This window comes from Ambystoma mexicanum, chromosome 12 (genome assembly GCF_040938575.1).
Source record: "Ambystoma mexicanum isolate Mex_15411 chromosome 12, UKY_AmexF1_1, whole genome shotgun sequence".
Classification (NCBI taxonomy): Eukaryota; Metazoa; Chordata; class Amphibia; order Caudata; family Ambystomatidae; genus Ambystoma; species Ambystoma mexicanum.
Genome location: NC_090936.1, coordinates 560,759,317 through 560,787,237, shown reverse-complemented (window position 1 = coordinate 560,787,237; position 27,921 = coordinate 560,759,317).

Here is a 27,921-nt window from a genome sequence, read left to right as displayed (position 1 = left end):
AGACCCCCTAAAGTCCAGAAAATGTTGGTGGCCCACAAATGGTGTCAGAGAGCTCTGATTGTCCCAAAAACATTTGCAGCCTGAAAGGGGCATTAACCCGCATACTAGACCACTGAAATTCCCAAAAATATTTTTGTCACGAAATATGCATCCTACACCCCGAATGTTCAGGAAATGTTGGTAGCTCAAAAAAGGCCTTAAAATGCATTTTAGGCCTGCAAAAATGTAGAAAACTTTGGAGCCCCAAAAAAGGGCTTTACAGGCATCCTAGACCCCCTAAAGTCCAGAAAATGTTGGTGTCCCACAAATGGTGTCAGGGACCTCTGATTGTCCCAAAAACACTTGCAGCCTGAAAGGGGCATTAAACCAAATCCTAGACCACGGAAATTCCCAAAAATATTTTTGTCACGAAATATGCATCCTACACCCCTGAAAGTTCAGAAAATGTTGGCAGCCCAAAAAAGGCCTTAAAATGCATTTTAGGCCTGCAAAAATGTAGAAAACTTTGGAGGCCCAAAAAAGGGCTTTACAGGCATCCTAGACCCCCTAAAGTCCAGAAAATGTTGGTGGCCCACAAATGGTGTCAGAGAGCTCTGATTGTCCCAAAAACATTTGCAGCCTGAAAGGGGCATTAACCCGCATACTAGACCACTGAAATTCCCAAAAATATTTTTGTCACGAAATATGCATCCTACACCCCCGAATGTTCAGGAAATGTTGGCAGCTCAAAAAAGGCCTTAAAATGCATTTTAGGCCTGCAAAAATGTAGAAAACTTTGGAGCCCCAAAAAAGGGCTTTACAGGCATCCTAGACCCCCTAAAGTCCAGAAAATGTTGGTGTCCCACAAATGGTGTCAGAGACCTCTGATTGTCCCAAAAACACTTGCAGCCTGAAAGGGGCATTAAACCAAATCCTAGACCACGGAAATTCCCAAAAATATTTTTGTCACGAAATATGCATCCTACACCCCTGAAGGTTCAGAAAATGTTGGCAGCCCAAAAAAGGCCTTAAAATGCATTTTAGGCCTGCAAAAATGTAGAAAACTTTGGAGGCCCAAAAAAGGGCTTTACAGGCATCCTAGACCCCCTAATTCCAGAAAATGTTGGTGGCCCACAAATGGTGTCAGAGACCTCTGATTGTCCCAAAAACACTTGCAGCCTGAAAGGGGCATTAAACCAAATCCTAGACCACGGAAATTCCGAAAATGATTTTTGTCACGAAATATGCATCCTGCACCAACGAATGTTCAGGAAATGTTGGCAGCTCAAAAAAGGCCTTAAAATGCATTTTAGGCCTGCAAAAATGTAGAAAACTTTGGAGGCCCAAAAAAGGGCTTTACAGGCATCCTAGACCCCCTAAAGTCCAGAAAATGTTGGTGGCCCACAAATGGTGTCAGAGAGCTCTGATTGTCCCAAAAACATTTGCAGCCTGAAAGGGGCATTAACCCGCATACTAGACCACTGAAATTCCCAAAAATATTTTTGTCACGAAATATGCATCCTACACCCCCGAATGTTCAGGAAATGTTGGCAGCTCAAAAAAGGCCTTAAAATGCATTTTAGGCCTGCAAAAATGTAGAAATCTTTGGAGGCCCAAAAAAGGGCTTTACAGGCATCCTAGACCCCCTAAAGTCCAGAAAATGTTGGTGGCCCACAAATGGTGTCAGAGAGCTCTGATTGTCCCAAAAACATTTGCAGCCTGAAAGGGGCATTAACCCGCATACTAGACCACTGAAATTCCCAAAAATATTTTTGTCACGAAATATGCATCCTACACCCCCGAATGTTCAGGAAATGTTGGCAGCTCAAAAAAGGCCTTAAAATACATTTTAGGCCTGCAAAAATGTAGAAATCTTTGGAGGCCCAAAAAAGGGCTTTACAGGCATCCTAGACCCCCTAAAGTCCAGAAAATGTTGGTGGCCTACAAATGGTGTCAGAGAGCTCTGATTGTCCCAAAAACATTTGCAGCCTGAAAGGGGCATTAACCCGCATACCAGACCACTGAAATTCCCAAAAATATTTTTGTCACGAAATATGCATCCTACACCCCCGAATGTTCAGGAAATGTTGGCAGCTCAAAAAAGGCCTTAAAATGCATTTTAGGCCTGCAAAAATGTAGAAAACTTTGGAGCCCCAAAAAAGGGCTTTACAGGCATCCTAGACCCCCTAAAGTCCAGAAAATGTTGGTGTCCCACAAATGGTGTCAGAGACCTCTGATTGTCCCAAAAACACTTGCAGCCTGAAAGGGGCATTAAACCAAATCCTAGACCACGGAAATTCCCAAAAATATTTTAGTCACGAAATATGCATCCTACACCCCTGAAAGTTCAGAAAATGTTGGCAGCCCAAAAAAGGCCTTAAAATGCATTTTAGGCCTGCAAAAATGTAGAAAACTTTGGAGGCCCAAAAAAGGGCTTTACAGGCATCCTAGACCCCCTAAAGTCCAGAAAATGTTGGTGGCCCACAAATGGTGTCAGAGACCTCTGATTGTCCCAAAAACACTTGCAGCCTGAAAGGGGCATTAAACCAAATCCTAGACCACGGAAATTCCCAAAATTATTTTTGTCACGAAATATGCATCCTGCACCCCCGAATGTTCAGGAAATGTTGGCAGCTCAAAAAAGGCCTTAAAATGCATTTTAGGCCTGCAAAATGTAGAAAACTTTGGAGGCCCAAAAAAGGGCTTTACAGGCATCCTAGACCCCCTAAAGTCCAGACAATGTTGGTGGCCCAATAACTGTGTCAGAGAGCTCTGATTGTCCCAAAATCATGTGCAGCCTGAAAGGGGCATTAACCCGCATACTAGACCACTGAAATTCCCAAAAATATTTTTGTCACGAAATATGCATCCTACACCCCCGAATGTTCAGGAAATGTTGGCAGCTCAAAAAAGGCCTTAAAATGCATTTTAGGCCTGCAAAAATGTAGAAATCTTTGGAGGCCCAAAAAAGGGCTTCACAGGCATCCTAGACCCCCTAAAGTCCAGAAAATGTTGGTGGCCCACAAATGGTGTCAGAGAGCTCTGATTGTCCCAAAAACATTTGCAGCCTGAAAGGGGCATTAACCCGCATACTAGACCACTGAAATTCCCAAAAATATTTTTGTCACGAAATATGCATCCTACACCCCCGAATGTTCAGGAAATGTTGGCAGCTCAAAAAAGTCCTTAAAATGCATTTTAGGCCTGCAAAAATGTAGAAATCTTTGGAGGCCCAAAAAAGGGCTTTACAGGCATCCTAGACCCCCTAAAGTCCAGAAAATGTTGGTGGCCCACAAATGGTGTCAGAGAGCTCTGATTGTCCCAAAAACATTTGCAGCCTGAAAGGGGCATTAACCCGCATACTAGACCACTGAAATTCCCAAAAATATTTTTGTCACGAAATATGCATCCTACACCCCCGAATGTTCAGGAAATGTTGGCAGCTCAAAAAAGTCCTTAAAATGCATTTTAGGCCTGCAAAAATGTAGAAATCTTTGGAGGCCCAAAAAAGGGCTTTACAGGCATCCTAGACCCCCTAAAGTCAAGAAAATGTTGGTGTCCCACAAATGGTGTCAGAGACCTCTGATTGTCCCAAAAACACTTGCATCCTGAAAGGGGCATTAAACCAAATCCTAGACCACGGAAATTCCCAAAAATATTTTTGTCACGAAATATGCATCCTGCACCCCTGAAAGTTCAGAAAATGTTGGCAGCCCAAAAAAGTCCTTAAAATGCATTTTAGGCCTGCAAAAATGTTGAAAACTTTGGAGGCCCAAAAAAGGGCTTTACAGGCATCCTAGACCCCCTAAAGTCCAGAAAATGTTGGTGGCCCACAAATGGTGTCAGAGAGCTCTGATTGTCCCAAAAACATTTGCAGCCTGAAAGGGGCATTAACCCGCATACTAGACCACTGAAATTCCCAAAAATATTTTTGTCACGAAATATGCATCCTACACCCCCGAATGTTCAGGAAATGTTGGCAGCTCAAAAAAGGCCTTAAAATGCATTTTAGGCCTGCAAAAATGTAGAAAACTTTGGAGCCCCAAAAAAGGGCTTTACAGGCATCCTAGACCCCCTTAAGTCCAGAAAATGTTGGTGTCCCACAAATGGTGTCAGAGACCTCTGATTGTCCCAAAAACACTTGCAGCCTGAAAGGGGCATTAAACCAAATCCTAGACCACGGAAATTCCCAAAAATATTTTAGTCACGAAATATGCATCCTACACCCCTGAAAGTTCCGAAAATGTTGGCAGCCCAAAAAAGGCCTTAAAATGCATTTTAGGCCTGCAAAAATGTAGAAAACTTTGGAGGCCCAAAAAAGGGCTTTACAGGCATCCTAGACCCCCTAAAGTCCAGAAAATGTTGGTGGCCCACAAATGGTGTCAGAGACCTCTGATTGTCCCAAAAACACTTGCAGCCTGAAAGGGGCATTAAACCAAATCCTAGACCACGGAAATTCCCAAAATTATTTTTGTCACGAAATATGCATCCTGCACCACCGAATGTTCAGGAAATGTTGGCAGCTCAAAAAAGGCCTTAAAATGCATTTTAGGCCTGCAAAAATGTAGAAAACTTTGGAGGCCCAAAAAAGGGCTTTACAGGCATCCTAGACCCCCTAAAGTCCAGACAATGTTGGTGGCCCAATAACTGTGTCAGAGAGCTCTGATTGTCCCAAAATCATTTGCAGCCTGAAAGGGGCATTAACCCGCATACTAGACCACTGAAATTCCCAAAAATATTTTTGTCACGAAATATGCATCCTACACCCCCGAATGTTCAGGAAATGTTGGCAGCTCAAAAAAGGCCTTAAAATGCATTTTAGGCCTGCAAAAATGTAGAAATCTTTGGAGGCCCAAAAAAGGGCTTTACAGGCATCCTAGACCCCCTAAAGTCCAGAAAATGTTGGTGGCCCACAAATGGTGTCAGAGAGCTCTGATTGTCCCAAAAACATTTGCAGCCTGAAAGGGGCATTAACCCGCATACTAGACCACTGAAATTCCCAAAAATATTTTTGTCACGAAATATGCATCCTACACCCCCGAATGTTCAGGAAATGCTGGCAGCTCAAAAAAGGCCTTAAAATGCATTTTAGGCCTGCAAAAATGTAGAAATCTTTGGAGGCCCAAAAAAGGGCTTTACAGGCATCCTAGACCCCCTAAAGTCCAGAAAATGTTGGTGGCCCACAAATGGTGTCAGAGAGCTCTGATTGTCCCAAAAACATTTGCAGCCTGAAAGGGGCATTAACCCGCATACTAGACCACTGAAATTCCCAAAAATATTTTTGTCACGAAATATGCATCCTACACCCCTGAAAGTTCAGAAAATGTTGGCAGCCCAAAAAAGGCCTTAAAATGCATTTTAGGCCTGCAAAAATGTAGAAATCTTTGGAGGCCCAAAAAAGGGCTTTACAGGCATCCTAGACCCCCTAAAGTCCAGAAAATGTTGGTGGCCCACAAATGGTGTCAGAGACCTCTGATTGTCCCAAAAACACTTGCAGCCTGAAAGGGGCATTAAACCAAATCCTAGACCACGGAAATTCCCAAAATTATTTTTGTCACGAAATATGCATCCTGCACCCCCGAATGTTCAGGAAATGTTGGCAGCTCAAAAAAGGCCTTAAAATGCATTTTAGGCCTGCAAAAATGTAGAAAACTTTGGAGGCCCAAAAAAGGGCTTTACAGGCATCCTAGACCCCCTAAAGTCCAGACAATGTTGGTGGCCCAATAACTGTGTCAGAGAGCTCTGATTGTCCCAAAATCATTTGCAGCCTGAAAGGGGCATTAACCCGCATACTAGACCACTGAAATTCCCAAAAATATTTTTGTCACGAAATATGCATCCTACACCCCCGAATGTTCAGGAAATGTTGGCAGCTCAAAAAAGGCCTTAAAATGCATTTTAGGCCTGCAAAAATGTAGAAATCTTTGGAGGCCCAAAAAAGGGCTTTACAGGCATCCTAGACCCCCTAAAGTCCAGAAAATGTTGGTGGCCCACAAATGGTGTCAGAGAGCTCTGATTGTCCCAAAAACATTTGCAGCCTGAAAGGGGCATTAACCCGCATACTAGACCACTGAAATTCCCAAAAATATTTTTGTCACGAAATATGCATCCTACACCCCGAATGTTCAGGAAATGTTGGTAGCTCAAAAAAGGCCTTAAAATGCATTTTAGGCCTGCAAAAATGTAGAAATCTTTGGAGGCCCAAAAAAGGGCTTTACAGGCATCCTAGACCCCCTAAAGTCAAGAAAATGTTGGTGTCCCACAAATGGTGTCAGAGACCTCTGATTGTCCCAAAAACACTTGCATCCTGAAAGGGGCATTAAACCAAATCCTAGACCACGGAAATTCCCAAAAATATTTTTGTCACGAAATATGCATCCTGCACCCCTGAAAGTTCAGAAAATGTTGGCAGCCCAAAAAAGTCCTTAAAATGCATTTTAGGCCTGCAAAAATGTTGAAAACTTTGGAGGCCCAAAAAAGGGCTTTACAGGCATCCTAGACCCCCTAAAGTCCAGAAAATGTTGGTGGCCCACAAATGGTGTCAGAGAGCTCTGATTGTCCCAAAAACATTTGCAGCCTGAAAGGGGCATTAACCCGCATACTAGACCACTGAAATTCCCAAAAATATTTTTGTCACGAAATATGCATCCTACACCCCCGAATGTTCAGGAAATGTTGGCAGCTCAAAAAAGGCCTTAAAATGCATTTTAGGCCTGCAAAAATGTAGAAAACTTTGGAGCCCCAAAAAAGGGCTTTACAGGCATCCTAGACCCCCTTAAGTCCAGAAAATGTTGGTGTCCCACAAATGGTGTCAGAGACCTCTGATTGTCCCAAAAACACTTGCAGCCTGAAAGGGGCATTAAACCAAATCCTAGACCACGGAAATTCCCAAAAATATTTTAGTCACGAAATATGCATCCTACACCCCTGAAAGTTCAGAAAATGTTGGCAGCCCAAAAAAGGCCTTAAAATGCATTTTAGGCCTGCAAAAATGTAGAAAACTTTGGAGGCCCAAAAAAGGGCTTTACAGGCATCCTAGACCCCCTAAAGTCCAGAAAATGTTGGTGGCCCACAAATGGTGTCAGAGACCTCTGATTGTCCCAAAAACACTTGCAGCCTGAAAGGGGCATTAAACCAAATCCTAGACCACGGAAATTCCCAAAATTATTTTTGTCACGAAATATGCATCCTGCACCACCGAATGTTCAGGAAATGTTGGCAGCTCAAAAAAGGCCTTAAAATGCATTTTAGGCCTGCAAAAATGTAGAAAACTTTGGAGGCCCAAAAAAGGGCTTTACAGGCATCCTAGACCCCCTAAAGTCCAGACAATGTTGGTGGCCCAATAACTGTGTCAGAGAGCTCTGATTGTCCCAAAATCATTTGCAGCCTGAAAGGGGCATTAACCCGCATACTAGACCACTGAAATTCCCAAAAATATTTTTGTCACGAAATATGCATCCTACACCCCCGAATGTTCAGGAAATGTTGGCAGCTCAAAAAAGGCCTTAAAATGCATTTTAGGCCTGCAAAAATGTAGAAATCTTTGGAGGCCCAAAAAAGGGCTTTACAGGCATCCTAGACCCCCTAAAGTCCAGAAAATGTTGGTGGCCCACAAATGGTGTCAGAGAGCTCTGATTGTCCCAAAAACATTTGCAGCCTGAAAGGGGCATTAACCCGCATACTAGACCACTGAAATTCCCAAAAATATTTTTGTCACGAAATATGCATCCTACACCCCCGAATGTTCAGGAAATGCTGGCAGCTCAAAAAAGGCCTTAAAATGCATTTTAGGCCTGCAAAAATGTAGAAATCTTTGGAGGCCCAAAAAAGGGCTTTACAGGCATCCTAGACCCCCTAAAGTCCAGAAAATGTTGGTGGCCCACAAATGGTGTCAGAGAGCTCTGATTGTCCCAAAAACATTTGCAGCCTGAAAGGGGCATTAACCCGCATACTAGACCACTGAAATTCCCAAAAATATTTTTGTCACGAAATATGCATCCTACACCCCTGAAAGTTCAGAAAATGTTGGCAGCCCAAAAAAGGCCTTAAAATGCATTTTAGGCCTGCAAAAATGTAGAAATCTTTGGAGGCCCAAAAAAGGGCTTTACAGGCATCCTAGACCCCCTAAAGTCCAGAAAATGTTGGTGGCCCACAAATGGTGTCAGAGACCTCTGATTGTCCCAAAAACACTTGCAGCCTGAAAGGGGCATTAAACCAAATCCTAGACCACGGAAATTCCCAAAATTATTTTTGTCACGAAATATGCATCCTGCACCCCCGAATGTTCAGGAAATGTTGGCAGCTCAAAAAAGGCCTTAAAATGCATTTTAGGCCTGCAAAAATGTAGAAAACTTTGGAGGCCCAAAAAAGGGCTTTACAGGCATCCTAGACCCCCTAAAGTCCAGACAATGTTGGTGGCCCAATAACTGTGTCAGAGAGCTCTGATTGTCCCAAAATCATTTGCAGCCTGAAAGGGGCATTAACCCGCATACTAGACCACTGAAATTCCCAAAAATATTTTTGTCACGAAATATGCATCCTACACCCCCGAATGTTCAGGAAATGTTGGCAGCTCAAAAAAGGCCTTAAAATGCATTTTAGGCCTGCAAAAATGTAGAAATCTTTGGAGGCCCAAAAAAGGGCTTTACAGGCATCCTAGACCCCCTAAAGTCCAGAAAATGTTGGTGGCCCACAAATGGTGTCAGAGAGCTCTGATTGTCCCAAAAACATTTGCAGCCTGAAAGGGGCATTAACCCGCATACTAGACCACTGAAATTCCCAAAAATATTTTTGTCACGAAATATGCATCCTACACCCCGAATGTTCAGGAAATGTTGGTAGCTCAAAAAAGGCCTTAAAATGCATTTTAGGCCTGCAAAAATGTAGAAAACTTTGGAGCCCCAAAAAAGGGCTTTACAGGCATCCTAGACCCCCTAAAGTCCAGAAAATGTTGGTGTCCCACAAATGGTGTCAGGGACCTCTGATTGTCCCAAAAACACTTGCAGCCTGAAAGGGGCATTAAACCAAATCCTAGACCACGGAAATTCCCAAAAATATTTTTGTCACGAAATATGCATCCTACACCCCTGAAAGTTCAGAAAATGTTGGCAGCCCAAAAAAGGCCTTAAAATGCATTTTAGGCCTGCAAAAATGTAGAAAACTTTGGAGGCCCAAAAAAGGGCTTTACAGGCATCCTAGACCCCCTAAAGTCCAGAAAATGTTGGTGGCCCACAAATGGTGTCAGAGAGCTCTGATTGTCCCAAAAACATTTGCAGCCTGAAAGGGGCATTAACCCGCATACTAGACCACTGAAATTCCCAAAAATATTTTTGTCACGAAATATGCATCCTACACCCCCGAATGTTCAGGAAATGTTGGCAGCTCAAAAAAGGCCTTAAAATGCATTTTAGGCCTGCAAAAATGTAGAAAACTTTGGAGCCCCAAAAAAGGGCTTTACAGGCATCCTAGACCCCCTAAAGTCCAGAAAATGTTGGTGTCCCACAAATGGTGTCAGAGACCTCTGATTGTCCCAAAAACACTTGCAGCCTGAAAGGGGCATTAAACCAAATCCTAGACCACGGAAATTCCCAAAAATATTTTTGTCACGAAATATGCATCCTACACCCCTGAAGGTTCAGAAAATGTTGGCAGCCCAAAAAAGGCCTTAAAATGCATTTTAGGCCTGCAAAAATGTAGAAAACTTTGGAGGCCCAAAAAAGGGCTTTACAGGCATCCTAGACCCCCTAATTCCAGAAAATGTTGGTGGCCCACAAATGGTGTCAGAGACCTCTGATTGTCCCAAAAACACTTGCAGCCTGAAAGGGGCATTAAACCAAATCCTAGACCACGGAAATTCCGAAAATTATTTTTGTCACGAAATATGCATCCTGCACCAACGAATGTTCAGGAAATGTTGGCAGCTCAAAAAAGGCCTTAAAATGCATTTTAGGCCTGCAAAAATGTAGAAAACTTTGGAGGCCCAAAAAAGGGCTTTACAGGCATCCTAGACCCCCTAAAGTCCAGAAAATGTTGGTGGCCCACAAATGGTGTCAGAGAGCTCTGATTGTCCCAAAAACATTTGCAGCCTGAAAGGGGCATTAACCCGCATACTAGACCACTGAAATTCCCAAAAATATTTTTGTCACGAAATATGCATCCTACACCCCCGAATGTTCAGGAAATGTTGGCAGCTCAAAAAAGGCCTTAAAATGCATTTTAGGCCTGCAAAAATGTAGAAATCTTTGGAGGCCCAAAAAAGGGCTTTACAGGCATCCTAGACCCCCTAAAGTCCAGAAAATGTTGGTGGCCCACAAATGGTGTCAGAGAGCTCTGATTGTCCCAAAAACATTTGCAGCCTGAAAGGGGCATTAACCCGCATACTAGACCACTGAAATTCCCAAAAATATTTTTGTCACGAAATATGCATCCTACACCCCCGAATGTTCAGGAAATGTTGGCAGCTCAAAAAAGGCCTTAAAATACATTTTAGGCCTGCAAAAATGTAGAAATCTTTGGAGGCCCAAAAAAGGGCTTTACAGGCATCCTAGACCCCCTAAAGTCCAGAAAATGTTGGTGGCCTACAAATGGTGTCAGAGAGCTCTGATTGTCCCAAAAACATTTGCAGCCTGAAAGGGGCATTAACCCGCATACTAGACCACTGAAATTCCCAAAAATATTTTTGTCACGAAATATGCATCCTACACCCCCGAATGTTCAGGAAATGCTGGCAGCTCAAAAAAGGCCTTAAAATGCATTTTAGGCCTGCAAAAATGTAGAAATCTTTGGAGGCCCAAAAAAGGGCTTTACAGGCATCCTAGACCCCCTAAAGTCCAGAAAATGTTGGTGGCCCACAAATGGTGTCAGAGAGCTCTGATTGTCCCAAAAACATTTGCAGCCTGAAAGGGGCATTAACCCGCATACTAGACCACTGAAATTCCCAAAAATATTTTTGTCACGAAATATGCATCCTACACCCCTGAAAGTTCAGAAAATGTTGGCAGCCCAAAAAAGGCCTTAAAATGCATTTTAGGCCTGCAAAAATGTAGAAATCTTTGGAGGCCCAAAAAAGGGCTTTACAGGCATCCTAGACCCCCTAAAGTCCAGAAAATGTTGGTGGCCCACAAATGGTGTCAGAGACCTCTGATTGTCCCAAAAACACTTGCAGCCTGAAAGGGGCATTAAACCAAATCCTAGACCACGGAAATTCCCAAAATTATTTTTGTCACGAAATATGCATCCTGCACCCCCGAATGTTCAGGAAATGTTGGCAGCTCAAAAAAGGCCTTAAAATGCATTTTAGGCCTGCAAAAATGTAGAAAACTTTGGAGGCCCAAAAAAGGGCTTTACAGGCATCCTAGACCCCCTAAAGTCCAGACAATGTTGGTGGCCCAATAACTGTGTCAGAGAGCTCTGATTGTCCCAAAATCATTTGCAGCCTGAAAGGGGCATTAACCCGCATACTAGACCACTGAAATTCCCAAAAATATTTTTGTCACGAAATATGCATCCTACACCCCCGAATGTTCAGGAAATGTTGGCAGCTCAAAAAAGGCCTTAAAATGCATTTTAGGCCTGCAAAAATGTAGAAATCTTTGGAGGCCCAAAAAAGGGCTTTACAGGCATCCTAGACCCCCTAAAGTCCAGAAAATGTTGGTGGCCCACAAATGGTGTCAGAGAGCTCTGATTGTCCCAAAAACATTTGCAGCCTGAAAGGGGCATTAACCCGCATACTAGACCACTGAAATTCCCAAAAATATTTTTGTCACGAAATATGCATCCTACACCCCGAATGTTCAGGAAATGTTGGTAGCTCAAAAAAGGCCTTAAAATGCATTTTAGGCCTGCAAAAATGTAGAAAACTTTGGAGCCCCAAAAAAGGGCTTTACAGGCATCCTAGACCCCCTAAAGTCCAGAAAATGTTGGTGTCCCACAAATGGTGTCAGGGACCTCTGATTGTCCCAAAAACACTTGCAGCCTGAAAGGGGCATTAAACCAAATCCTAGACCACGGAAATTCCCAAAAATATTTTTGTCACGAAATATGCATCCTACACCCCTGAAAGTTCAGAAAATGTTGGCAGCCCAAAAAAGGCCTTAAAATGCATTTTAGGCCTGCAAAAATGTAGAAAACTTTGGAGGCCCAAAAAAGGGCTTTACAGGCATCCTAGACCCCCTAAAGTCCAGAAAATGTTGGTGGCCCACAAATGGTGTCAGAGAGCTCTGATTGTCCCAAAAACATTTGCAGCCTGAAAGGGGCATTAACCCGCATACTAGACCACTGAAATTCCCAAAAATATTTTTGTCACGAAATATGCATCCTACACCCCGAATGTTCAGGAAATGTTGGTAGCTCAAAAAAGGCCTTAAAATGCATTTTAGGCCTGCAAAAATGTAGAAATCTTTGGAGGCCCAAAAAAGGGCTTTACAGGCATCCTAGACCCCCTAAAGTCAAGAAAATGTTGGTGTCCCACAAATGGTGTCAGAGACCTCTGATTGTCCCAAAAACACTTGCATCCTGAAAGGGGCATTAAACCAAATCCTAGACCACGGAAATTCCCAAAAATATTTTTGTCACGAAATATGCATCCTGCACCCCTGAAAGTTCAGAAAATGTTGGCAGCCCAAAAAAGTCCTTAAAATGCATTTTAGGCCTGCAAAAATGTTGAAAACTTTGGAGGCCCAAAAAAGGGCTTTACAGGCATCCTAGACCCCCTAAAGTCCAGAAAATGTTGGTGGCCCACAAATGGTGTCAGAGAGCTCTGATTGTCCCAAAAACATTTGCAGCCTGAAAGGGGCATTAACCCGCATACTAGACCACTGAAATTCCCAAAAATATTTTTGTCACGAAATATGCATCCTACACCCCCGAATGTTCAGGAAATGTTGGCAGCTCAAAAAAGGCCTTAAAATGCATTTTAGGCCTGCAAAAATGTAGAAAACTTTGGAGCCCCAAAAAAGGGCTTTACAGGCATCCTAGACCCCCTTAAGTCCAGAAAATGTTGGTGTCCCACAAATGGTGTCAGAGACCTCTGATTGTCCCAAAAACACTTGCAGCCTGAAAGGGGCATTAAACCAAATCCTAGACCACGGAAATTCCCAAAAATATTTTAGTCACGAAATATGCATCCTACACCCCTGAAAGTTCAGAAAATGTTGGCAGCCCAAAAAAGGCCTTAAAATGCATTTTAGGCCTGCAAAAATGTAGAAAACTTTGGAGGCCCAAAAAAGGGCTTTACAGGCATCCTAGACCCCCTAAAGTCCAGAAAATGTTGGTGGCCCACAAATGGTGTCAGAGACCTCTGATTGTCCCAAAAACACTTGCAGCCTGAAAGGGGCATTAAACCAAATCCTAGACCACGGAAATTCCCAAAATTATTTTTGTCACGAAATATGCATCCTGCACCACCGAATGTTCAGGAAATGTTGGCAGCTCAAAAAAGGCCTTAAAATGCATTTTAGGCCTGCAAAAATGTAGAAAACTTTGGAGGCCCAAAAAAGGGCTTTACAGGCATCCTAGACCCCCTAAAGTCCAGACAATGTTGGTGGCCCAATAACTGTGTCAGAGAGCTCTGATTGTCCCAAAATCATTTGCAGCCTGAAAGGGGCATTAACCCGCATACTAGACCACTGAAATTCCCAAAAATATTTTTGTCACGAAATATGCATCCTACACCCCCGAATGTTCAGGAAATGTTGGCAGCTCAAAAAAGGCCTTAAAATGCATTTTAGGCCTGCAAAAATGTAGAAATCTTTGGAGGCCCAAAAAAGGGCTTTACAGGCATCCTAGACCCCCTAAAGTCCAGAAAATGTTGGTGGCCCACAAATGGTGTCAGAGAGCTCTGATTGTCCCAAAAACATTTGCAGCCTGAAAGGGGCATTAACCCGCATACTAGACCACTGAAATTCCCAAAAATATTTTTGTCACGAAATATGCATCCTACACCCCCGAATGTTCAGGAAATGCTGGCAGCTCAAAAAAGGCCTTAAAATGCATTTTAGGCCTGCAAAAATGTAGAAATCTTTGGAGGCCCAAAAAAGGGCTTTACAGGCATCCTAGACCCCCTAAAGTCCAGAAAATGTTGGTGGCCCACAAATGGTGTCAGAGAGCTCTGATTGTCCCAAAAACATTTGCAGCCTGAAAGGGGCATTAACCCGCATACTAGACCACTGAAATTCCCAAAAATATTTTTGTCACGAAATATGCATCCTACACCCCTGAAAGTTCAGAAAATGTTGGCAGCCCAAAAAAGGCCTTAAAATGCATTTTAGGCCTGCAAAAATGTAGAAATCTTTGGAGGCCCAAAAAAGGGCTTTACAGGCATCCTAGACCCCCTAAAGTCCAGAAAATGTTGGTGGCCCACAAATGGTGTCAGAGACCTCTGATTGTCCCAAAAACACTTGCAGCCTGAAAGGGGCATTAAACCAAATCCTAGACCACGGAAATTCCCAAAATTATTTTTGTCACGAAATATGCATCCTGCACCCCCGAATGTTCAGGAAATGTTGGCAGCTCAAAAAAGGCCTTAAAATGCATTTTAGGCCTGCAAAAATGTAGAAAACTTTGGAGGCCCAAAAAAGGGCTTTACAGGCATCCTAGACCCCCTAAAGTCCAGACAATGTTGGTGGCCCAATAACTGTGTCAGAGAGCTCTGATTGTCCCAAAATCATTTGCAGCCTGAAAGGGGCATTAACCCGCATACTAGACCACTGAAATTCCCAAAAATATTTTTGTCACGAAATATGCATCCTACACCCCCGAATGTTCAGGAAATGTTGGCAGCTCAAAAAAGGCCTTAAAATGCATTTTAGGCCTGCAAAAATGTAGAAATCTTTGGAGGCCCAAAAAAGGGCTTTACAGGCATCCTAGACCCCCTAAAGTCCAGAAAATGTTGGTGGCCCACAAATGGTGTCAGAGAGCTCTGATTGTCCCAAAAACATTTGCAGCCTGAAAGGGGCATTAACCCGCATACTAGACCACTGAAATTCCCAAAAATATTTTTGTCACGAAATATGCATCCTACACCCCGAATGTTCAGGAAATGTTGGTAGCTCAAAAAAGGCCTTAAAATGCATTTTAGGCCTGCAAAAATGTAGAAAACTTTGGAGCCCCAAAAAAGGGCTTTACAGGCATCCTAGACCCCCTAAAGTCCAGAAAATGTTGGTGTCCCACAAATGGTGTCAGGGACCTCTGATTGTCCCAAAAACACTTGCAGCCTGAAAGGGGCATTAAACCAAATCCTAGACCACGGAAATTCCCAAAAATATTTTTGTCACGAAATATGCATCCTACACCCCTGAAAGTTCAGAAAATGTTGGCAGCCCAAAAAAGGCCTTAAAATGCATTTTAGGCCTGCAAAAATGTAGAAAACTTTGGAGGCCCAAAAAAGGGCTTTACAGGCATCCTAGACCCCCTAAAGTCCAGAAAATGTTGGTGGCCCACAAATGGTGTCAGAGAGCTCTGATTGTCCCAAAAACATTTGCAGCCTGAAAGGGGCATTAACCCGCATACTAGACCACTGAAATTCCCAAAAATATTTTTGTCACGAAATATGCATCCTACACCCCCGAATGTTCAGGAAATGTTGGCAGCTCAAAAAAGGCCTTAAAATGCATTTTAGGCCTGCAAAAATGTAGAAAACTTTGGAGCCCCAAAAAAGGGCTTTACAGGCATCCTAGACCCCCTAAAGTCCAGAAAATGTTGGTGTCCCACAAATGGTGTCAGAGACCTCTGATTGTCCCAAAAACACTTGCAGCCTGAAAGGGGCATTAAACCAAATCCTAGACCACGGAAATTCCCAAAAATATTTTTGTCACGAAATATGCATCCTACACCCCTGAAGGTTCAGAAAATGTTGGCAGCCCAAAAAAGGCCTTAAAATGCATTTTAGGCCTGCAAAAATGTAGAAAACTTTGGAGGCCCAAAAAAGGGCTTTACAGGCATCCTAGACCCCCTAATTCCAGAAAATGTTGGTGGCCCACAAATGGTGTCAGAGACCTCTGATTGTCCCAAAAACACTTGCAGCCTGAAAGGGGCATTAAACCAAATCCTAGACCACGGAAATTCCGAAAATTATTTTTGTCACGAAATATGCATCCTGCACCAACGAATGTTCAGGAAATGTTGGCAGCTCAAAAAAGGCCTTAAAATGCATTTTAGGCCTGCAAAAATGTAGAAAACTTTGGAGGCCCAAAAAAGGGCTTTACAGGCATCCTAGACCCCCTAAAGTCCAGAAAATGTTGGTGGCCCACAAATGGTGTCAGAGAGCTCTGATTGTCCCAAAAACATTTGCAGCCTGAAAGGGGCATTAACCCGCATACTAGACCACTGAAATTCCCAAAAATATTTTTGTCACGAAATATGCATCCTACACCCCCGAATGTTCAGGAAATGTTGGCAGCTCAAAAAAGGCCTTAAAATGCATTTTAGGCCTGCAAAAATGTAGAAATCTTTGGAGGCCCAAAAAAGGGCTTTACAGGCATCCTAGACCCCCTAAAGTCCAGAAAATGTTGGTGGCCCACAAATGGTGTCAGAGAGCTCTGATTGTCCCAAAAACATTTGCAGCCTGAAAGGGGCATTAACCCGCATACTAGACCACTGAAATTCCCAAAAATATTTTTGTCACGAAATATGCATCCTACACCCCCGAATGTTCAGGAAATGTTGGCAGCTCAAAAAAGGCCTTAAAATACATTTTAGGCCTGCAAAAATGTAGAAATCTTTGGAGGCCCAAAAAAGGGCTTTACAGGCATCCTAGACCCCCTAAAGTCCAGAAAATGTTGGTGGCCTACAAATGGTGTCAGAGAGCTCTGATTGTCCCAAAAACATTTGCAGCCTGAAAGGGGCATTAACCCGCATACCAGACCACTGAAATTCCCAAAAATATTTTTGTCACGAAATATGCATCCTACACCCCTGAAAGTTCAGAAAATGTTGGCAGCCCAAAAAAGGCCTTAAAATGCATTTTAGGCCTGCAAAAATGTAGAAATCTTTGGAGGCCCAAAAAAGGGCTTTACAGGCATCCTAGACCCCCTAAAGTCCAGAAAATGTTGGTGGCCCACAAATGGTGTCAGAGACCTCTGATTGTCCCAAAAACACTTGCAGCCTGAAAGGGGCATTAAACCAAATCCTAGACCACGGAAATTCCCAAAATTATTTTTGTCACGAAATATGCATCCTGCACCCCCGAATGTTCAGGAAATGTTGGCAGCTCAAAAAAGGCCTTAAAATGCATTTTAGGCCTGCAAAAATGTAGAAAACTTTGGAGGCCCAAAAAAGGGCTTTACAGGCATCCTAGACCCCCTAAAGTCCAGACAATGTTGGTGGCCCAATAACTGTGTCAGAGAGCTCTGATTGTCCCAAAATCATTTGCAGCCTGAAAGGGGCATTAACCCGCATACTAGACCACTGAAATTCCCAAAAATATTTTTGTCACGAAATATGCATCCTACACCCCCGAATGTTCAGGAAATGTTGGCAGCTCAAAAAAGGCCTTAAAATGCATTTTAGGCCTGCAAAAATGTAGAAATCTTTGGAGGCCCAAAAAAGGGCTTTACAGGCATCCTAGACCCCCTAAAGTCCAGAAAATGTTGGTGGCCCACAAATGGTGTCAGAGAGCTCTGATTGTCCCAAAAACATTTGCAGCCTGAAAGGGGCATTAACCCGCATACTAGACCACTGAAATTCCCAAAAATATTTTTGTCACGAAATATGCATCCTACACCCCGAATGTTCAGGAAATGTTGGTAGCTCAAAAAAGGCCTTAAAATGCATTTTAGGCCTGCAAAAATGTAGAAAACTTTGGAGCCCCAAAAAAGGGCTTTACAGGCATCCTAGACCCCCTAAAGTCCAGAAAATGTTGGTGTCCCACAAATGGTGTCAGAGACCTCTGATTGTCCCAAAAACACTTGCAGCCTGAAAGGGGCATTAAACCAAATCCTAGACCACGGAAATTCCCAAAAATATTTTTGTCACGAAATATGCATCCTACACCCCTGAAAGTTCAGAAAATGTTGGCAGCCCAAAAAAGGCCTTAAAATGCATTTTAGGCCTGCAAAAATGTAGAAAACTTTGGAGGCCCAAAAAAGGGCTTTACAGGCATCCTAGACCCCCTAAAGTCCAGAAAATGTTGGTGGCCCACAAATGGTGTCAGAGAGCTCTGATTGTCCCAAAAACATTTGCAGCCTGAAAGGGGCATTAACCCGCATACTAGACCACTGAAATTCCCAAAAATATTTTTGTCACGAAATATGCATCCTACACCCCCGAATGTTCAGGAAATGTTGGCAGCTCAAAAAAGGCCTTAAAATGCATTTTAGGCCTGCAAAAATGTAGAAAACTTTGGAGCCCCAAAAAAGGGCTTTACAGGCATCCTAGACCCCCTAAAGTCCAGAAAATGTTGGTGTCCCACAAATGGTGTCAGAGACCTCTGATTGTCCCAAAAACACTTGCAGCCTGAAAGGGGCATTAAACCAAATCCTAGACCACGGAAATTCCCAAAAATATTTTTGTCACGAAATATGCATCCTACACCCCTGAAGGTTCAGAAAATGTTGGCAGCCCAAAAAAGGCCTTAAAATGCATTTTAGGCCTGCAAAAATGTAGAAAACTTTGGAGGCCCAAAAAAGGGCTTTACAGGCATCCTAGACCCCCTAATTCCAGAAAATGTTGGTGGCCCACAAATGGTGTCAGAGACCTCTGATTGTCCCAAAAACACTTGCAGCCTGAAAGGGGCATTAAACCAAATCCTAGACCACGGAAATTCCGAAAATTATTTTTGTCACGAAATATGCATCCTGCACCAACGAATGTTCAGGAAATGTTGGCAGCTCAAAAAAGGCCTTAAAATGCATTTTAGGCCTGCAAAAATGTAGAAAACTTTGGAGGCCCAAAAAAGGGCTTTACAGGCATCCTAGACCCCCTAAAGTCCAGAAAATGTTGGTGGCCCACAAATGGTGTCAGAGAGCTCTGATTGTCCCAAAAACATTTGCAGCCTGAAAGGGGCATTAACCCGCATACTAGACCACTGAAATTCCCAAAAATATTTTTGTCACGAAATATGCATCCTACACCCCCGAATGTTCAGGAAATGTTGGCAGCTCAAAAAAGGCCTTAAAATGCATTTTAGGCCTGCAAAAATGTAGAAATCTTTGGAGGCCCAAAAAAGGGCTTTACAGGCATCCTAGACCCCCTAAAGTCCAGAAAATGTTGGTGGCCCACAAATGGTGTCAGAGAGCTCTGATTGTCCCAAAAACATTTGCAGCCTGAAAGGGGCATTAACCCGCATACTAGACCACTGAAATTCCCAAAAATATTTTTGTCACGAAATATGCATCCTACACCCCCGAATGTTCAGGAAATGTTGGCAGCTCAAAAAAGGCCTTAAAATACATTTTAGGCCTGCAAAAATGTAGAAATCTTTGGAGGCCCAAAAAAGGGCTTTACAGGCATCCTAGACCCCCTAAAGTCCAGAAAATGTTGGTGGCCTACAAATGGTGTCAGAGAGCTCTGATTGTCCCAAAAACATTTGCAGCCTGAAAGGGGCATTAACCCGCATACCAGACCACTGAAATTCCCAAAAATATTTTTGTCACGAAATATGCATCCTACACCCCCGAATGTTCAGGAAATGTTGGCAGCTCAAAAAAGGCCTTAAAATGCATTTTAGGCCTGCAAAAATGTAGAAAACTTTGGAGCCCCAAAAAAGGGCTTTACAGGCATCCTAGACCCCCTAAAGTCCAGAAAATGTTGGTGTCCCACAAATGGTGTCAGAGACCTCTGATTGTCCCAAAAACACTTGCAGCCTGAAAGGGGCATTAAACCAAATCCTAGACCACGGAAATTCCCAAAAATATTTTAGTCACGAAATATGCATCCTACACCCCTGAAAGTTCAGAAAATGTTGGCAGCCCAAAAAAGGCCTTAAAATGCATTTTAGGCCTGCAAAAATGTAGAAAACTTTGGAGGCCCAAAAAAGGGCTTTACAGGCATCCTAGACCCCCTAAAGTCCAGAAAATGTTGGTGGCCCACAAATGGTGTCAGAGACCTCTGATTGTCCCAAAAACACTTGCAGCCTGAAAGGGGCATTAAACCAAATCCTAGACCACGGAAATTCCCAAAATTATTTTTGTCACGAAATATGCATCCTGCACCCCCGAATGTTCAGGAAATGTTGGCAGCTCAAAAAAGGCCTTAAAATGCATTTTAGGCCTGCAAAAATGTAGAAAACTTTGGAGGCCCAAAAAAGGGCTTTACAGGCATCCTAGACCCCCTAAAGTCCAGACAATGTTGGTGGCCCAATAACTGTGTCAGAGAGCTCTGATTGTCCCAAAATCATGTGCAGCCTGAAAGGGGCATTAACCCGCATACTAGACCACTGAAATTCCCAAAAATATTTTTGTCACGAAATATGCATCCTACACCCCCGAATGTTCAGGAAATGTTGGCAGCTCAAAAAAGGCCTTAAAATGCATTTTAGGCCTGCAAAAATGTAGAAATCTTTGGAGGCCCAAAAAAGGGCTTTACAGGCATCCTAGACCCCCTAAAGTCCAGAAAATGTTGGTGGCCCACAAATGGTGTCAGAGAGCTCTGATTGTCCCAAAAACATTTGCAGCCTGAAAGGGGCATTAACCCGCATACTAGACCACTGAAATTCCCAAAAATATTTTTGTCACGAAATATGCATCCTACACCCCCGAATGTTCAGGAAATGTTGGCAGCTCAAAAAAGTCCTTAAAATGCATTTTAGGCCTGCAAAAATGTAGAAATCTTTGGAGGCCCAAAAAAGGGCTTTACAGGCATCCTAGACCCCCTAAAGTCCAGAAAATGTTGGTGGCCCACAAATGGTGTCAGAGAGCTCTGATTGTCCCAAAAACATTTGCAGCCTGAAAGGGGCATTAACCCGCATACTAGACCACTGAAATTCCCAAAAATATTTTTGTCACGAAATATGCATCCTACACCCCCGAATGTTCAGGAAATGTTGGCAGCTCAAAAAAGTCCTTAAAATGCATTTTAGGCCTGCAAAAATGTAGAAATCTTTGGAGGCCCAAAAAAGGGCTTTACAGGCATCCTAGACCCCCTAAAGTCAAGAAAATGTTGGTGTCCCACAAATGGTGTCAGAGACCTCTGATTGTCCCAAAAACACTTGCATCCTGAAAGGGGCATTAAACCAAATCCTAGACCACGGAAATTCCCAAAAATATTTTTGTCACGAAATATGCATCCTGCACCCCTGAAAGTTCAGAAAATGTTGGCAGCCCAAAAAAGTCCTTAAAATGCATTTTAGGCCTGCAAAAATGTTGAAAACTTTGGAGGCCCAAAAAAGGGCTTTACAGGCATCCTAGACCCCCTAAAGTCCAGAAAATGTTGGTGGCCCACAAATGGTGTCAGAGAGCTCTGATTGTCCCAAAAACATTTGCAGCCTGAAAGGGGCATTAACCCGCATACTAGACCACTGAAATTCCCAAAAATATTTTTGTCACGAAATATGCATCCTACACCCCCGAATGTTCAGGAAATGTTGGCAGCTCAAAAAAGGCCTTAAAATGCATTTTAGGCCTGCAAAAATGTAGAAAACTTTGGAGCCCCAAAAAAGGGCTTTACAGGCATCCTAGACCCCCTTAAGTCCAGAAAATGTTGGTGTCCCACAAATGGTGTCAGAGACCTCTGATTGTCCCAAAAACACTTGCAGCCTGAAAGGGGCATTAAACCAAATCCTAGACCACGGAAATTCCCAAAAATATTTTAGTCACGAAATATGCATCCTACACCCCTGAAAGTTCAGAAAATGTTGGCAGCCCAAAAAAGGCCTTAAAATGCATTTTAGGCCTGCAAAAATGTAGAAAACTTTGGAGGCCCAAAAAAGGGCTTTACAGGCATCCTAGACCCCCTAAAGTCCAGAAAATGTTGGTGGCCCACAAATGGTGTCAGAGACCTCTGATTGTCCCAAAAACACTTGCAGCCTGAAAGGGGCATTAAACCAAATCCTAGACCACGGAAATTCCCAAAATTATTTTTGTCACGAAATATGCATCCTGCACCACCGAATGTTCAGGAAATGTTGGCAGCTCAAAAAAGGCCTTAAAATGCATTTTAGGCCTGCAAAAATGTAGAAAACTTTGGAGGCCCAAAAAAGGGCTTTACAGGCATCCTAGACCCCCTAAAGTCCAGACAATGTTGGTGGCCCAATAACTGTGTCAGAGAGCTCTGATTGTCCCAAAATCATTTGCAGCCTGAAAGGGGCATTAACCCGCATACTAGACCACTGAAATTCCCAAAAATATTTTTGTCACGAAATATGCATCCTACACCCCCGAATGTTCAGGAAATGTTGGCAGCTCAAAAAAGGCCTTAAAATGCATTTTAGGCCTGCAAAAATGTAGAAATCTTTGGAGGCCCAAAAAAGGGCTTTACAGGCATCCTAGACCCCCTGAAGTCCAGAAAATGTTGGTGGCCCACAAATGGTGTCAGAGAGCTCTGATTGTCCCAAAAACATTTGCAGCCTGAAAGGGGCATTAACCCGCATACTAGACCACTGAAATTCCCAAAAATATTTTTGTCACGAAATATGCATCCTACACCCCCGAATGTTCAGGAAATGCTGGCAGCTCAAAAAAGGCCTTAAAATGCATTTTAGGCCTGCAAAAATGTAGAAATCTTTGGAGGCCCAAAAAAGGGCTTTACAGGCATCCTAGACCCCCTAAAGTCCAGAAAATGTTGGTGGCCCACAAATGGTGTCAGAGAGCTCTGATTGTCCCAAAAACATTTGCAGCCTGAAAGGGGCATTAACCCGCATACTAGACCACTGAAATTCCCAAAAATATTTTTGTCACGAAATATGCATCATACACCCCGAATGTTCAGGAAATGTTGACAGCTCAAAAAAGGCCTTAAAATGCATTTTAGGCCGGCAAAAATGTAGAAAACTTTGGAGGCCCAAAAAAGGGCTTTACAGGCATCCTAGACCCCCTAAAGTCAAGAAAATGTTGGTGTCCCACAAATTGTGTCAGAGACCTCTGATTGTCCCAAAAACACTTGCAGCCTGAAAGGGGCATTAAACCAAATCCTAGACCACGGAAATTCCCAAAAATATTTTTGTCACGAAATATGCATCCTACACCCCTGAAAGTTCAGAAAATGTTGGCAGCCCAAAAAAGTCCTTAAAATGCATTTTAGGCCTGCAAAAATGTAGAAAACTTTGGAGGCCCAAAAAAGGGCTTTACAGGCATCCTAGACCCCCTAAAGTCCAGAAAATGTTGGTGGCCCACAAATGGTGTCAGAGAGCTCTGATTGTCCCAAAAACATTTGCAGCCTGAAAGGGGCATTAACCCGCATACTAGACCACTGAAATTCCCAAAAAAAATTTTGTCACGAAATATGCATCCTGCACCCCCGAATGTTCAGGAAATTTTGCCAGCTCAAAAAAGGCCTTAAAATGCATTTTAGGCCTGCAAAAATGTAGAAAACTTTAGAGGCCCAAAAAAGGGCTTTACAGGCATCCTAGACCCCCTAAAGTCCAGACAATGTTGGTGGCCCAATAACTGTGTCAGAGAGCTCTGATTGTCCCAAAATCATTTGCAGCCTGAAAGGGGCATTAACCCGCTTACTAGACCACTGAAATTCCCAAAAATATTTTTGTCACGAAATATGCATCCTACACCCCCGAATGTTCAGGAAATGTTGGCAGCTCAAAAAAGGCCTTAAAATGCATTTTAGGCCTGCAAAAATGTAGAAATCTTTGGAGGCCCAAAAAAGGGCTTTACAGGCATCCTAGACCCCCTAAAGTCCAGAAAATGTTGGTGGCCTACAAATGGTGTCAGAGAGCTCTGATTGTCCCAAAAACATTTGCAGCCTGAAAGGGGCATTAACCCGCATACCAGACCACTGAAATTCCCAAAAATATTTTTGTCACGAAATATGCATCCTACACCCCCGAATGTTCAGGAAATGTTGGCAGCTCAAAAAAGGCCTTAAATGCATTTTAGGCCTGCAAAAATGTAGAAAACTTTGGAGCCCCAAAAAAGGGCTTTACAGGCATCCTAGACCCCCTAAAGTCCAGAAAATGTTGGTGTCCCACAAATGGTGTCAGAGACCTCTGATTGTCCCAAAAACACTTGCAGCCTGAAAGGGGCATTAAACCAAATCCTAGACCACGGAAATTCCCAAAAATATTTTTGTCACGAAATATGCATCCTACACCCCTGAAGGTTCAGAAAATGTTGGCAGCCCAAAAAAGGCCTTAAAATGCATTTTAGGCCTGCAAAAATGTAGAAAACTTTGGAGGCCCAAAAAAGGGCTTTACAGGCATCCTAGACCCCCTAAAGTCCAGAAAATGTTGGTGGCCCACAAATGGTGTCAGAGAACTCTGATTGTCCCAAAAACACTTGCAGCCTGAAAGGGGCATTAAACCAAATCCTAGACCACGGAAATTCCCAAAATTATTTTTGTCACGAAATATGCATCCTGCACCAACGAATGTTCAGGAAATGTTGACAGCTCAAAAAAGGCCTTAAAATGCATTTTAGGCCTGCAAAAATGTAGAAAACTTTGGAGGCCCAAAAAAGGGCTTTACAGGCATCCTAGACCCCCTAAAGTCCAGAAAATGTTGGTGGCCCACAAATGGTGTCAGAGAGCTCTGATTGTCCCAAAAACATTTGCAGCCTGAAAGGGGCATTAACCCGCATACTAGACCACTGAAATTCCCAAAAATATTTTTGTCACGAAATATGCATCCTACACCCCCGAATGTTCAGGAAATGTTGGCAGCTCAAAAAAGGCCTTAAAATGCATTTTAGGCCTGCAAAAATGTAGAAATCTTTGGAGGCCCAAAAAAGGGCTTTACAGGCATCCTAGACCCCCTAAAGTCAAGAAAATGTTGGTGTCCCACAAATGGTGTCAGAGACCTCTGATTGTCCCAAAAACACTTGCAGCCTGAAAGGGGCATTAAACCAAATCCTAGACCACGGAAATTCCCAAAAATATTTTTGTCACGAAATATGCATCCTACACCCCTGAAAGTTCAGAAAATGTTGGCAGCCCAAAAAAGTCCTTAAAATGCATTTTAGGCCTGCAAAAATGTTGAAAACTTTGGAGGCCCAAAAAAGGGCTTTACAGGCATCCTAGACCCCCTAAAGTCCAGAAAATGTTGGTGGCCCACAAATGGTGTCAGAGGGCTCTGATTGTCCCAAAAACATTTGCAGCCTGAAAGGGGCATTAACCCGCATACTAGACCACTGAAATTCCCAAAAATATTTTTGTCACGAAATATGCATCCTACACCCCCGAATGTTCAGGAAATGTTGGCAGCCCAAAAAAGGCCTTAAAATGCATTTTAGGCCTGCAAAAATGTTGAAAACTTTGGAGCCCCAAAAAAGGGCTTTACAGGCATCCTAGACCCCCTAAAGTCCAGAAAATGTTGGTGTCCCACAAATGGTGTCAGAGACCTCTGATTGTCCCAAAAACACTTGCAGCCTGAAAGGGGCATTAAACCAAATCCTAGACCACGGAAATTCCCAAAAATATTTTAGTCACGAAATATGCATCCTACACCCCTGAAAGTTCAGAAAATGTTGGCAGCCCAAAAATGGCCTTAAAATGCATTTTAGGCCTGCAAAAATGTAGAAAACTTTGGAGGCCCAAAAAAGGGCTTTACAGGCATCCTAGACCCCCTAAAGTCCAGAAAATGTTGGTGGCCCACAAATGGTGTCAGAGACCTCTGATTGTCCCCAAAACACTTGCAGCCTGAAAGGGGCATTAAACCAAATCCTAGACCACGGAAATTCCCAAAATTATTTTTGTCACGAAATATGCATCCTGCACCCCCGAATGTTCAGGAAATGTTGGCAGCTCAAAAAAGGCCTTAAAATGCATTTTAGGCCTGCAAAAATGTAGAAAACTTTGGAGGCCCAAAAAAGGGCTTTACAGGCATCCTAGACCCCCTAAAGTCCAGACAATGTTGGTGGCCCAATAACTGTGTCAGAGAGCTCTGATTGTCCCAAAATCATTTGCAGCCTGAAAGGGGCATTAACCCGCATACTAGACCACTGAAATTCCCAAAAATATTTTTGTCACGAAATATGCATCCTACACCCCCGAATGTTCAGGAAATGTTGGCAGCTCAAAAAAGGCCTTAAAATGCATTTTAGGCCTGCAAAAATGTAGAAATCTTTGGAGGCCCAAAAAAGGGCTTTACAGGCATCCTAGACCCCCTAAAGTCCAGAAAATGTTGGTGGCCCACAAATGGTGTCAGAGAGCTCTGATTGTCCCAAAAACATTTGCAGCCTGAAAGGGGCATTAACCCGCATACTAGACCACTGAAATTCCCAAAAATATTTTTGTCACGAAATATGCATCCTACACCCCCGAATGTTCAGGAAATGTTGGCAGCTCAAAAAAGGCCTTAAAATGCATTTTAGGCCTGCAAAAATGTAGAAATCTTTGGACGCCCAAAAAATGGCTTTACAGGCATCCTAGACCCCCTAAAGTCCAGAAAATGTTGGTGGCCCACAAATGGTGTCAGAGAGCTCTGATTGTCCCAAAAACATTTGCAGCCTGAAAGGGGCATTAACCCGCATACTAGACCACTGAAATTCCCAAAAATATTTTTGTCACGAAATATGCATCCTACACCCCCGAATGTTCAGGAAATGTTGGCAGCTCAAAAAAGGCCTTAAAATGCATTTTAGGCCTGCAAAAATGTAGAAATCTTTGGAGGCCCAAAAAAGGGCTTTACAGGCATCCTAGACCCCCTAAAGTCCAGAAAATGTTGGTGGCCCACAAATGGTGTCAGAGAGCTCTGATTGTCCCAAAAACATTTGCAGCCTGAAAGGGGCATTAACCCGCATACTAGACCACTGAAATTCCCAAAAATATTTTTGTCACGAAATATGCATCATACACCCCGAATGTTCAGGAAATGTTGACAGCTCAAAAAAGGCCTTAAAATGCATTTTAGGCCGGCAAAAATGTAGAAAACTTTGGAGGCCCAAAAAAGGGCTTTACAGGCATCCTAGACCCCCTAAAGTCAAGAAAATGTTGGTGTCCCACAAATGGTGTCAGAGACCTCTGATTGTCCCAAAAACACTTGCAGCCTGAAAGGGGCATTAAACCAAATCCTAGACCACGGAAATTCCCAAAAATATTTTTGTCACGAAATATGCATCCTACACCCCTGAAAGTTCAGAAAATGTTGGCAGCTCAAAAAAGGCCTTAAAATGCATTTTAGGCCTGCAAAAATGTAGAAAACTTTGGAGGCCCAAAAAAGGGCTTTACAGGCATCCTAGACCCCCTAAAGTCCAGACAATGTTGGTGGCCCAATAACTGTGTCAGAGAGCTCTGATTGTCCCAAAATCATTTGCAGCCTGAAAGGGGCATTAACCCGCATACTAGACCACTGAAATTCCCAAAAATATTTTTGTCACGAAATATGCATCCTACACCCCCGAATGTTCAGGAAATGTTGGCAGCTCAAAAAAGGCCATAAAATGCATTTTAGGCCTGCAAAAATGTAGAAATCTTTGGAGGCCCAAAAAAGGGCTTTACAGGCATCCTAGACCCCCTAAAGTCCAGAAAATGTTGGTGGCCCACAAATGGTGTCAGAGAGCTCTGATTGTCCCAAAAACATTTGCAGCCTGAAAGGGGCATTAACCCGCATACTAGACCACTGAAATTCCCAAAAATATTTTTGTCACGAAATATGCATCCTACACCCCGAATGTTCAGGAAATGTTGGTAGCTCAAAAAAGGCCTTAAAATGCATTTTAGGCCTGCAAAAATGTAGAAAACTTTGGAGCCCCAAAAAAGGGCTTTACAGGCATCCTAGACCCCCTAAAGTCCAGAAAATGTTGGTGTCCCACAAATGGTGTCAGGGACCTCTGATTGTCCCAAAAACACTTGCAGCCTGAAAGGGGCATTAAACCAAATCCTAGACCACGGAAATTCCCAAAA